This window comes from Schistocerca nitens, chromosome 7 (genome assembly GCF_023898315.1).
Source record: "Schistocerca nitens isolate TAMUIC-IGC-003100 chromosome 7, iqSchNite1.1, whole genome shotgun sequence".
NCBI lineage: Eukaryota > Metazoa > Arthropoda > Insecta > Orthoptera > Acrididae > Schistocerca > Schistocerca nitens.
This window is the reverse complement of record NC_064620.1, coordinates 471,715,472-471,728,588: the sequence shown is the minus strand read 5'-3', so window position 1 is coordinate 471,728,588 and position 13,117 is coordinate 471,715,472. Positions and strand designations below refer to the sequence as shown.

Genomic DNA, 13,117 nt, shown 5'->3' with positions numbered 1-13,117 from the left:
GAACATTATATAACTGATCATAGGGATGGTTTTCAGTCTGAATATATTCAGAAAAGGCTGAATCCTTGAGTGATATCTTCATTCAATTTTTGTTCAATGAATCTACTTTGTTTTCACAAGAGTGACCACCACACTTTACTCTCAGATCAACTAATAACTACTATTTTCTCTAGTAGAGTGGTGCTATACGTACCAAAGAGAAATGTACAGTGTATATTGCAGCTGTTGTGAAAACCTCAACTGTATATACAAGACGTCAGATATCATCCACATGCGCAGTGTACACAAATTTTAGTTTTCTGGGATCGTGTAGACCAGCATACAGAAAAGCACGTTTCTGCCTCTTTCTTCGTTTGCAAAGTATAAACGACAACTCAGAGATGCCGTTGTCATTGAAAAAGATATGTTTGGATGTAATAAGGTTATGTAAAAATCTTATTACGACTATGTAAGACATATGGCAGTGCGTACAATGGAGTTTATAAATGAATTTTGTGTATTACAGGTGTTTTAATGCTTAATAGGGCGACAGGGAGCTTAATAGCAGATACTACTGAAATTAATTCAGTTAACTTTTATGTACCCGTATCTGAGGTGCTTTTTCTTTCAGACATGTCCGAAATAATAGGAACCATATCACAGACAGCAACGGTAATCGCCACAAATGGGAAAGGAGCCTACATTTGTAATCTGTGAGGAAGTTGAGAATTTGGGTCTGACATAAGGCGTGCTAGGACAGTCCACGCTGACATAGTGATCAGAAGATCTCCCGACTACGCCGGGAAAGCAGCTTCGAATCCTAGTCCGACGCAAATTTTTCAACTTTCCCAATTGATTTGCAGCAATAGCCGCTCGCAACAAACGTTTGTAATTTCTTCGTGTCTCAGTCCACATTTCCTGCCTAGACTTACGATCTGCTTTGTATGAGGCCCCTGGGGCCAGAAATCCGAGGACATCATGCCCATCCAGTGACACGGAATTCTCTTGTGTTTCAGGTGTGCAGTGGGCGTCATCCGCTCAGTGGCTGTACGTCCTATTTGCCTTAGCTGTCGCACCTTCCAGGCCAGGTATGCTTTTATTGATACCCACTAACAGAAATAAAATTCGTACGGATTATGTTTAAAAACTAAGTGAAGAAAGTTAATCTAGGGCAAGTGTGAATTTGATGTAAATTTATCTTACTTTCCTCAAATACCTCTGGAAAATGTTCCTTCCAGTTTTAAGACTGTTTAAAGGTTGTAAATTTCGCTTCAGTAATATTTCCAGAAAAAGCATAAACGAAGTCCACAAAAATAAATAGGTTATGTTAAAATATAACTGCCGCTCCAGAACTCATGGAATCAGGTCTTCACTATTCTCGCCAGAGAATCAGGCACCAGAGGGCTATGAGATGGGAGACAAGGTGTATAACTCCGTCAGACTTCTGCTAATGATACCTGCTTGTGAGCAGAAGGTCTCTTGTACAACAAAGCGATGACCTAATTAGAGAATGTAGTTAACCTGCAACATAAGAGACCGAAGTAAGACGAGAATTTTGTGCATGTGTTAAGTACATGAGTCGATCTTGTGACACTTCCTATTTGTCACACTTTAATCTGCAAGTTGTTTCAAAATGTTTCGTACAATATTTCAAAACATATCTTCTTCATGAATAAAAATAGAAACTTGGGCTGCCTTATTCTTGCTTATAGTAACTACAAGTTCAGCTCGGTTGCAGGCATATGCCAGATCATATGGTTCGTGTGAGTGTTATCGCAGTGCTGCTCTCTGACTCACAACGCAATTGCGAGAACATGCAGAAAATTTCACTAATCAGCAGCACGGAACGTCAGCACACTGATACCTCCATCAAAAAGCATTCCTAAACAACGATCTGTTTCAAGCATGGATTGTCGTAACGGCCGACCAGGCTTCTTTGGCGTCCGAGGTTACCTGCTCTCTAGTAAGTTTTCGATCCATTTTGTGGGAGATTGTAGAAGACAGTCTATGGGCTCCACCTTCCAATAATTTTGGGTGAAATGGGACGAAGTATAGCAACAGCAGTAAATGTATTTTGGAAAGGTATGGGACAAGTTTGTCAATCGTTTGTTGTTCTTCGGGTGGAGGATAGTATGTATATTTGTAAAACGCTGAAGTGAACCTCTGATACTAATTTTGGCTGTAGAAAGTGTTGCACGGTTGTATTTTTAAAATAAACTTTATAGTCTTGTGAATAAGTTACAATTCACACAAGTTTCTATATGCACTAGCTGACTACAGAGCTTTGCTCAGGTACGTATGTATTCAAATCTAATGTTAGTCGATCCCCCTCTCTCTAACCACCATCACTATTATCTGGTCACTTCCTCCATCTCCAACCCCTGACCATCTCCTTCGACCCCTGTCTTTGTTTATCTCCTCAATCCCCCTATCTCCGCTGATCCCTCCTCTATCCATCTCCTCTTCCCCTTTCAGTGTCCACCTCTACCCAAATCGGACTCCGCCCTCTCCATGCTCATCACCACCCCTTTCATTTCTGTGCCCATCTCCTTCCCTCCTCTCTTTCTGTACATCTCCTTCTATAATCTTTGTCCGTTTCCTCCTTCCCCTTTGTCTGTTCACGTCGATATCCCAATTTCTCTGCCTGTCTCCTCCCCCCACCCCATGTCTCTGTCCATCTCCTCCTCTTTCCTCTTTCTGCCCGTATCCTCCTCCTTTCCCTCCATCGAGTGTCATCCTCTATCTCTATACATTACCTCCTCCTATCTGTGCCTATCTCCTCCTTCCACCTCGCTGTCTCCACTCGTCGTTAACCCTTCTCTCTTCTCGATATCACACTCAACCCAGTGGGAAACTGGTGTTTTTTTCGGTCATCAGTGTTGTGACTGGTATGAAAACAAAGGAAGTAGGTTACAGTACACTTGTTAGTAGTTAGATTTTGTATGTTCTGGACCACTAGACCAATCCTATAAAAAATAAAAAAATACTTGTTACCAATCGCAATTTTTTATTTTCCATAAGATTGATCTAATGATCCAGAACATACAGAATCTAACTATTATCCGTTTTACCTAATAATATAACAATAATATAATATAATAATAATCATAATAATAAATCATACATATAGCAAAGGTGAATGTAATGTAATTAAATAAATTAGAGAACTAACTATTATTTTAAAAAACTATTTTTAAAAAGGCATTTCTTAGATCTTTTTCTTAGCCCAAAAAAATGTCCTATTTTTGACTATAGTGAAACACATGTTTTTTAAAATTATATTAAAGAATAAGTATATATAATTATTTACTTTCCGCTTCATCAGCCATAAGATTATTATGAGCTGTTGTTTGTAAATGTATTTTGGACGAAGACTTATTTACAGTTCTACCACATTTAAAAGTAAGTTTAATTTTATTACGTTCCTTACAGCATTCTTTACATTCATATTTACATCCACCTGTTCGATATTTATCTTTACAAAATTCGTCATATATGTAAAAAAAATCACATCGCTATGCTTTCAGCAACCTAGTTTCAGTTAATATCTATTTTTCTATTTTTTTAACCTTTTCCACTTCTACCCACTTTTTCCAAGTCTAATGTTTTTTATATCCCTAAATGGAAGCTGAAATTAATATTTCTGCTACAAACGAAAAGAAATATTCTTTAACAGAACTCTTGAAATAAAGTAAAACCAACTAAGGAAAGATTTGGATTATGGCTACTCACAGAAAATTAAAATAATAATAATATTGCTACAAATATTGGAGATATAATATACACAAATGAAGGACAAAAATTAGAAGAATTTAAACCAATTACAAAACCATTTTGCGATAGTATAATTGTAATTAAAATAACAGAATTTATAGATTGCGAAGGATAACTGCAAAATGGAAAATTTCTTGTAAAAAAGGAAGCATGTGGTGGTTTTAATAGTATTTTAAGATCTAGATTTTCTAAATTTAATTTGGCAAGACATGGAGTTAAAGCAAATATTCCATATTTACTAGATTCTAATACACAAACAGTTAAAGGAACCAAATAAATTATTAGCAAAGATATAAAAATAATAGAACAAAAATAGAAAAATCCTGTTGTTATCCCTTGTTGTTGCTGTTGTCTTCAGTCCTGAGACTGGTTTGATGCAGCTCTCCATACTACTCTATCCTGTGCAAGCTTCTTCATCTCCCAGTACTTACTGCAACCTACATCCTTCTGAATCTGCTTAGTGTATTCATCTCTTGGTCTCCCTCTACGATTTTTACCCTCCACGCTCCCCTCCAAAGCTAAATTTGTGATCCCTTGATGCCTCAGAATATGTCCTACAAACCGGTCCCTTCTTCTTCTCAAGTTGTGCCACAAACTCCTCTTCTCCCCAATTCTATAGAATACCTCCTCATTAGTTATGTGATCTACCCATCTAATCTTCAGCATTCTTCTGTAGCACCACATTTCGAAAGCTTCTATTCTCTTCTTGTCCAAACTATTTATCGTCCATGTTTCACTTCCATACATCGCTACACTCCATACAAATACTTTCAGAAACGACTTCCTGACACTTAAATCTATACTCGATGTTAACAAATTTCTTCAGAAACACTTTCATTGCCACTGCCAGTCTACATTTTATATCCTCCCTACTTCGACCATCATCAGTTATTTTGCTCCCCAAATAGCAAAACTCCTTTACTACTTTAAGTGTCTCATTTCGTAATCTAATTCCCTCAGCATCACCCGACTTAATTCGACTACATTCCATTATCATCGTTTTGCTTTTGTTGATGCTCATCTTATATTCTCCTTTCAAGACACTGTCCAGTCAACATTGTCAAAAGCTTTCTCTAAGTCCACAAATACTAGAAATGTAGGTTTGCCTTTCCTTAATCTGTTTTCTAAGATAAGTCGTAGGGTCAGTATTGCCTCACGTGTTCCATCATTTCTGCGGAATCCAAACTGATCTTCGCTCAGGTCGGCTTCTACCAGTTTTTCCATTCGTCTGTAAAGATTTCGCGTTAGTATTTTGAAGCTGTGACTTATTAAACTGATAGTTCGGTAATTTCCACATCTGTTAACACCTGCTTTCTTTGGGATTGGAATTATTATATTCTTCTAGAAGTCTGAGGGTATTTCGCCTGTCTCATACATCTTGCTCACCAGATGGTAGAGTTTAGTCAGGATTGGCTCTCCCAAGGCCGTCAGTAGTTCCAGAGGAATGTTGTCTACTCCCGGGGCATTGTTTCGACCTAGGTCTTTCAGAGCTCTGTCAAACTCTTCACGCAGTATCGTATCTCCCATTTCATCTTCATCTACATCCTCTTCCATTCCCATAATATTGTCCTCCAGTACATCGCCCTTGTATAGACCCTCTATATACTCCTTCCACCTTTCTCCTTTCCCTTCTTTGCTTAGAACTGGGTTTCCATCCGAACTCTTGATATTCATACAAGTGGCTCTCTTTTCTCCAAAGGTCTCTTAAATTTTCCTGTACGCAGTATCTATCTAACTCCTAGTGAGATAAGCCTCTACATCCTTACATTTGTCCTCTAGGCATCCTTGTTTAGCCATTTTGCACTTCCTGCCGATCTCATTTTTGAGACGTTTGTATTCCCTTTTGCCTGCTTCATTTACTGCATTTTTATATTTTCTCCTTTCATCAATTAAATTCAATATTTCTTCTGTTACCCAAGGATTTCTACTAGCCCTCGTCTTTTTATCTACTTGATCTTCTGCTGCCTTCACTACTTCATCCCTCAGAGCTACCCATTCTTCGTCTACTGTATTTCTTTCCCCCATTCCTGTCAATTGTTCCCTTATGCTCTCCCTGAAACTCTCTACAACCTCTGGTTTATTCAGTTTATGCAGGTCCCATCTCTTTAAATTCCCGCCTTTTTGCAGTTTCTTCAGCTTTAATCTACGGTTCATAACCAATAGATTGTGGTCAGAGTCCACATCTGCCCCTGGAAATGTCTTACAATTTAAAACCTAGGTCCTAAATCTCTGTCTTAACATTATATAATCTATCTGATACCTTCTAGTATCTCCAGGATTCTTCCATGTATACAACCTTCTTTTATGATTCTTGAACCAAGTGTTAGCTATGATTAAGTTATGCTCTGTGCAAAATTCTACCAGACAGCTTCCTCTTTCATTTCTTACCCCCAATCCATATTCACCCACTATGTTTCCTTCTCTGCCTTTTTCTACTCTAGAATTCCAGTCTCCCATGAGTATTAAACTTTCGTCTCCCTTCACTACCTAAATAATTTCTTTTTTCTCATCATTTCTTTTTTCATCAATTTCGTCATCATCTGCAGAGCTAAGTGGCATATAAACTTGTACTACTGTAGTAGGCATGGGCTTCGTGTCTATCTTGGCCACAATAATGCGTTCACTATGCTGTTGGTAGTAGATTACCCGCACTCCTATTATTTTATTCATTGTTAAACCTACTCCTGCATTACCCCTATTTGGTTTTGTATTTATAACCCTGTATTCACCTGACCAAAAGTCTTGTTCCTCCTGTCACCGAACTTCACTAATTCCCACTATATCTAACTTCAACCTATCCATTTCCCTTTTTAAATTTTCTAACCTACCTGCCCGATTAAGGGATCTGACATTCCACGCTCCGATCCGTAGAACGCCAGTTTTCTTTCTCCTGATAACGACGTCCTCTTGAGCAGTCGCCACCCGGAGATCCGAATGGGGGACTATTTTACCTCCGGAATATTTTACCCAAGAGGACGGCATCATCATTTAATCATACAGTGAAGCTGCATGCGCTCGGGAAAAATTACGGCCGTAGTTTCCCTTTGCTTTCAGCTGTTCGCAGTACCAGCACAGCATGGCCGTTTTGGTTAGTGTTGCAAGGACAGTTCAGTCAATCATCCAGACTGTTGCCCCTGCAACTACTGAAACGACTGTTGCCCCTCTTCCGGAACCACACGTTTGCCTCTCAATAGAAACCCCTCCGTTGTGGTTGCACCTACGGTACGGCCATCTGTATCGCTGAGGCACGCAAGCCTCCCCACCAACGGCAAGGTCCATGGTTCATGGGGGTAGGTGTTATCCCTTCTATTTTGTCATGCCTTACAGAATAGAATTAGCAGATGTTAAACTCGATTCACTTTTAAGAGAATTACCAGAAATTTTAGAAGAACTTAAAAAGGAACACTATTATTTATTAGATTTAGACGTAACACAGGATTTTGCAGGAATTTCAAACAAAGAAGTGATGTGTAAATATTTAAGAAATCATTTTAAATTTAGAATGCAAGGAGAATATAAAGAAAATTGTAATGTAATAGTTAAGAACAATAATAATGTTGGCAAAGATTGTTTAACATAGATTAATTGCCCTACTTTTCTATTCTTAACGAATACCACTCACGTTATAACATTTTCTGTTGCTGTTGATGTTAAGCTACACTCATCTGACCCGTAATCCATCTCTTTTTTCCATTTCACTTCACTGACCCCTACTATATCTAGATTCAGCCCTTGCATTTCCCTTTGCCAATTATCTAACTTCCCTACCACATTCAAGCTTCTGACATTCGAGGCCGAGACTCGTAGAACGTTATCCTTTCATTGATTCTTCAGCCTTTCTCTCAAGGTAACCTCCCCGTCACCAGCCCCCTCCTGGAGATCCGAAAGGGGGACTATCCCTAAATCTTTTGTCTAGTAGAGATTATTATGACACTCTTTTCAGTTGCAGTCCACATGTCCCGTGGATACATGTTATGTTCTCTTCTACACCCTCAAGCAGATGACCGTTGCTGTTTCTTCCACCTTTAGGTGCAGTTTCCCACCCATAGGACAAGCGAGTGCCCTGAACCTCTATCCACTCCTCTGTTATTATCCGTGGCTTTTCCCATATGCACATGTCAAATATATTTCACATATATTTAAGATATTTACACGTAGTGGTACAACTATTTCACCTCTATGTCTAGCGAATTTCGCTCAGCAATTTCACTTCCATGGAGTTCAGTGTTTAAGATGTATTACCTCCTGAACTATGTCCTGCACAATGATAAGATTTTGAAGGTCCATGCAGCATTGCCTACTGTCTGCGAAATGTGTTGTGAAGAGATTTAGTAGCAAAAAAGTAATAAATTAAAACATCATGCTTAATTCGGCAGTTTTTCACGCATTTCAGTTTTCATGACTTCGTATCTCCTGAACTTTGTGGCGTACAATGATACACTTTTGATACAACTTAGAGTTGCACGCCATTTAAAGTGGATTTGCTCTGTTTAGTATGTGTCCAGCATATGTAAACAGATGTGCTATTGTGTGCCGTATTTGTATCACATAAAAAGCATCTGTGAGCAATATGTATATGGATATGGCATTTTGGATCAAGGTGCTGTGAGTTCTTAAATATTATAGAAATCACAAACCTTTATAATATGCTAAGTTTTATCCACTTGACAACTTGTGGATGAGTTTCAGGTTAAAATGAACATGTTTTATTAACAAAAATTATGATCTGAAGATGACAGCTAAGGCTATTGAAACCGGTTGTCTTGTGCGATCTTGGCCGTAGAATGGTTTTTAGTGATACTGAACCTTGTTTATCTTCCATTACTTTGATGTCTGAATGTAATTAGTTTAGGATGGTCTACCAAACGTATATAAGGGTCGTAACGGATATAGGTGCAGATATCTTTATATGTAATGCCTTAATTCGTACATACAGTATGTTTTGACTATTTTTTCTCTACGTTGTATAGTCTCCCCACAAACATGTTAGAAACTTTATGTGCGGATTTCTTCTGTTCGAGCAGTGTACGATACTAAGTACACCACTAAGTACCGCACTAAGTGTACGATAGTAAGTACCCCACAAAGTGGACAACGCCTGTCACTATAGACGAACCATTTTGTGTCCAAGCATCCACACTTCAACACCTGAGCTGCTGCCCAAGAGAAAATACGCATTAAGGACTCGCTCTTGCCACAAGTACTTGGCGGTACAAAGCAACATAAAAACATACTACTACTAATAGCTATAATTAATAGTATACAAATGAAATAAATATTGATGTAATGTTGTTCAGTACACCGGTAGATATATCTGCATTTATACCTGTTACATGCTATACGTACAAAGATTAATCACTGAATTTCGACAGCTCGCAAACTTGTTACGCTGGGTTTTGTAGGTGGATTATGATGGCAGCGGATAATCTTCGAAAAATCTAACCCAGAGAGAAGAACGTAGTTATCATTGCAGCTGAGTAAGAAATATTGGTTGTCTACAAACTGCCGTTCAGCATTGTGGCGCACGGCGTTTTATCTCTTACCACCCACACATGAGGTGAAATAGGAACAAAAATTAAATGGTTCACGCAATTCATTCAGGAAAACAGTGAAAAGGTCCTAAATACAAAAGTGATTTTAAATTCTTTGATAAAAATTTAAGAATTTTTCCAGGATGATTAGTACAAGAGTACCAAAAGCAAATACTACACATTTCCAAGAGCTTCATTAGTCGAAGAGAGTTTATCGCTTATGTATTAATAAGTCAACATCTCAATCTTTCCGAGAAGTTCCGTGAGTCGGTGAGACTTAAACGCTGACACACTAATGGAATGGTATACAAACCATCGATTGAGGAATAGAGACTGAATATAATAAGTAATACCTGAACAGCGTACGATACGTGTATCCTTTAGCGTTATACATTGTATATATCTTACTTTGATGGTTAAAAATGTAGTGAGCACGAAAAGTGCCTTCGGTCTTCTATTCATCAGAGGCGCAATACTTCGTTTTACATGTCTGTCTGTTGTATGATGGAAACGGCACATCTGTATATTAATACAGGTTAAAATGGTCACCCAGCCCTAGTTGTAAGTTACAATTCCAATGGCTTCGAGAGGTAACAAATATTTTATTTTCATTATTTCATATAATATAATATAATATAATATAATTTTAAACAGAAAAAAGGACATTCAAGAAATCCAAAAAAGAGAAAGAAAAGTAATCAGAAAAATTCTAGGTCCAAAATATACTGAAGAAGGAACATACAGGCTAAGAGCAAATAGTGAAATTCAACAATACACCAGCATATATTCAGATATGAAAAAACGCAGATTAAAATTTTATGGGCATATTAAAAGAATGGATGCTACCAGACTAACTAAACAAGTAGTGGAATTCTACGAAAATCGAAGTAAAGCTAAATTTGAGACAATAAAATGGATTGCTGCTATAAAAGAGGACATGAAAGAGGCAGATATAAAACAAGATGAAATTCAAGACAGAAAATTATTTAGGCAAAAAATTCATGACTGGGTAGTTGGTCAAGCTGAAAAACCAAAGAAAACTGAAACCACATGGTCTGATGAAAGGAAAAGAGCTCATTCCGAGAGAATGAAAACAATTTGGGCAGAGAGAAAGTCTAAAAGAAAATAACTGAATGCCCCGTGATTGTACTTCGCGTGGTCCAGTAGGGCCCAAACGTGAATAATAATAATAATAATAATAATAATAATAATATACTGATTAATAAGTATAATCTTACGTTAAAAGTTTAACACAATTAGTCGGGTATTAAATTCAAAACTATGTACACGAACGTGTCTTCAAGTAACGTAATTCGCAGCACGCAAATTATCCAGACTACAATATCCAGTGTATTGAATAGTATCTGTCATATGGCTCTATAACACAGGCGAAATATTACGGAATTAAAAAAAGTCAAGTGTAACTTCGAAAAATAATGTGAGATACTATAAATGCATTTAGGAAATTGGGTACGGAGCTTATCGTTTGAAACGGAACTGTTAGTAGCATTACCGAATAATTTAGCATAGGTAGCATTTAATCCTTTCAATACTTCCGATTATGTCATGCTCCAAAATCGTCGGTGGCGAGTACCACACGGCTTCTAAAGAATAATTGATGGATTTTACTGCGTCGTCGGCGCCGCTCCACGTTTGAGTAATCCAATAGGGGCCGTTTCACTTCATGTGCGGTAAACGGTATCACTTTTAATTTTTTATTACTACCCAAAAGTATCTCTAGTTAATAGCATGGATCAAAGCCAAAGAAACAGTCAACGTGCTCGAAAGAATGGCAAAGGCGATTAAACTACTCAGATTGAAGCCCAGTTTTGAATAGGACTTTTCGTTAGTCTCCAGGCGAACAATACGAAACTAATAAAACCAACATAATCAGGTATTTGCGTCTTCAGCTTTAACAGTTTTCGATGCATAACATGAAATATTAACCACATTCACTCATCCGTAACGTATTGAGTCGTCTGAAGCTGTTTTATACATCGGATTTCGATTCCTTAATGAATACAACATATGCATCTCTCCAAATAAACTAAAATGTCGTACAGAGCCCTAAATCTCTGGATGTTGTGAATTAAATCGTTACACTAGTGCTTCATTCGAAGACTCGATAGCAACTAAGGTTCCTATCAACTCTCAAGTGGCCGGCCGGTGAGGCCGAGCGGTTGTAGGCGCTTCAGTCTGGAACCGCGCGACCGCTACGATCGCAGGTTCGAATCCTGTCACGGACATGGATGTGTGTGATGTCCTTAGGTTAGTTAGATTTAAGTAGTTCTAAGTTATAGGGGACTGATGACTTCAGATGTTAAGTCCCATAGTGCTCAGAGCCATTTGTTTTGAAATCTCAAGTCTTAGAATGAATGGTGAATTTGATTGACATTGACAGTAACTCAACCAGCCGATGTCCCCTTTCCATGATGGACCAGCAGAGTCGAAATCATTACGTGTTGCACATTACCCGTCTTCAAGTTTCTTCATTGGATTTTAGAAACTCCCGCTGGAAAGAGACAGTACTGTTAAAAATAACTCAAGCCGTTCTCCGAGTACTACAGACGATCACTCTCATGTAGACTTTTATTTCTTTCGACTCCGATTTTCTAATGGAAATACAGTATTGTCGACATGGCAGTATTTTCAATTTCTTCTCAGTCTACTGCCCCATTCCAATGTGCCCCACGTTTTATTGGATACCTTGTCTTTCTCACTTCTTATCCCCTACTCTCTCTCTCTCTCTCTCTCTCTCTCCCATTCTTTCAGCCTTACTAACCTATGCCGTCCGTGCAAGCTGCGCAGGAATAACAGGCGTCGCAGTAACGATGTGTAATCTCGAGTGAAATTAGGTTTACTGCCTTAGCCTTAAGCTGAAATACATTCAAGAGCAATCATAGCCTTGGCTTATTCTCGGTATATTATCCGTGTGTCTTTACGTTGTTCCTTGTTTTCTGTAAGATCTTGTACTAGCGATAGTTCTTGGATGCTCTCGCACTGGATGAACAATGTCCTGATGTATTGCGCAGGTCAACGTTGAACAGCCCTAACTTTTGCAAGAGACTAAATTCATAATAGCTCCACAGAGAAACACACAAGGGTCTCTCCGAGGAATGATTTATAGTTGACATCCTTCGTGAATAAATTACGCTGTTGTGGTCTAGGAATAGTGTCTTTGACTAACAATCAAAAACCGTTATTGGTTCCGTGTCTGAACTTTCCTTCTGCTTAAATTCTGAACAAAAGTAATCGACAATAGTGGCTCAAAACTTCCTCGCTCTGCCAACGACCTTGTGAAACGAACGGAGGAGCGGACAGCGGTTAAGGTCATTCTCTTTCCCTTGGGGTGGGAAACTGCCATCAAAATTCAAAATAATCAACACTTAAGAAAGGCATGAAGATACGGAAAGCAACTGAAACCCCTATACTGAAGGCCCATAATGTGTATGAATGTGAAGCCAGTAATTCAAAAATGTCAAGATGATCTCTCAGTTGCTAACATATGTCACACTAGCCCGCATTGGGACCTCCGGGAGGGGACGAGACTGCGAGAAAGAGATTGAATTACCAACGAATGAGTAGCGTTGCACAAGTCGTGGCGTGGAATATCAGAAGGTTGGAATTGGTAGGGAAGCTGGAAAGGTCTGAAACGAAATGCTAAGGCTCAATCTATATGTAATGGCGGTTAGTGAAGTGAAATGGAAAGGCGACAAGGATGTGTCAGCCGAGTAGAGGGTAATATTAAAAACAGCATAGACTGGTGTAACAGGAGTAAGATTTGTTATGGATGGGAACCTTGGGCAGAGAGTGAGTTACTGTAAACAGTTCAG

The 13,117-nt window shown here is 38.5% G+C and overlaps 1 protein-coding gene across 1 annotated transcript in view; it reads left to right on the top strand.

The window, feature by feature from the left end:
• The first annotated feature begins 1,021 nt into the window (after positions 1-1,021).
• The window catches only part of LOC126195339 (hemicentin-2-like), a 323,554-nt gene continuing 311,458 nt past the window's right edge, over positions 1,022-13,117 (top strand). Inside the window, exon 1 of the mRNA XM_049933914.1 lies at positions 1,022-1,067. The gene's annotated coding sequence lies outside the window, so the exon portion shown is untranslated. The remainder of the gene's footprint in view (positions 1,068-13,117) is intronic.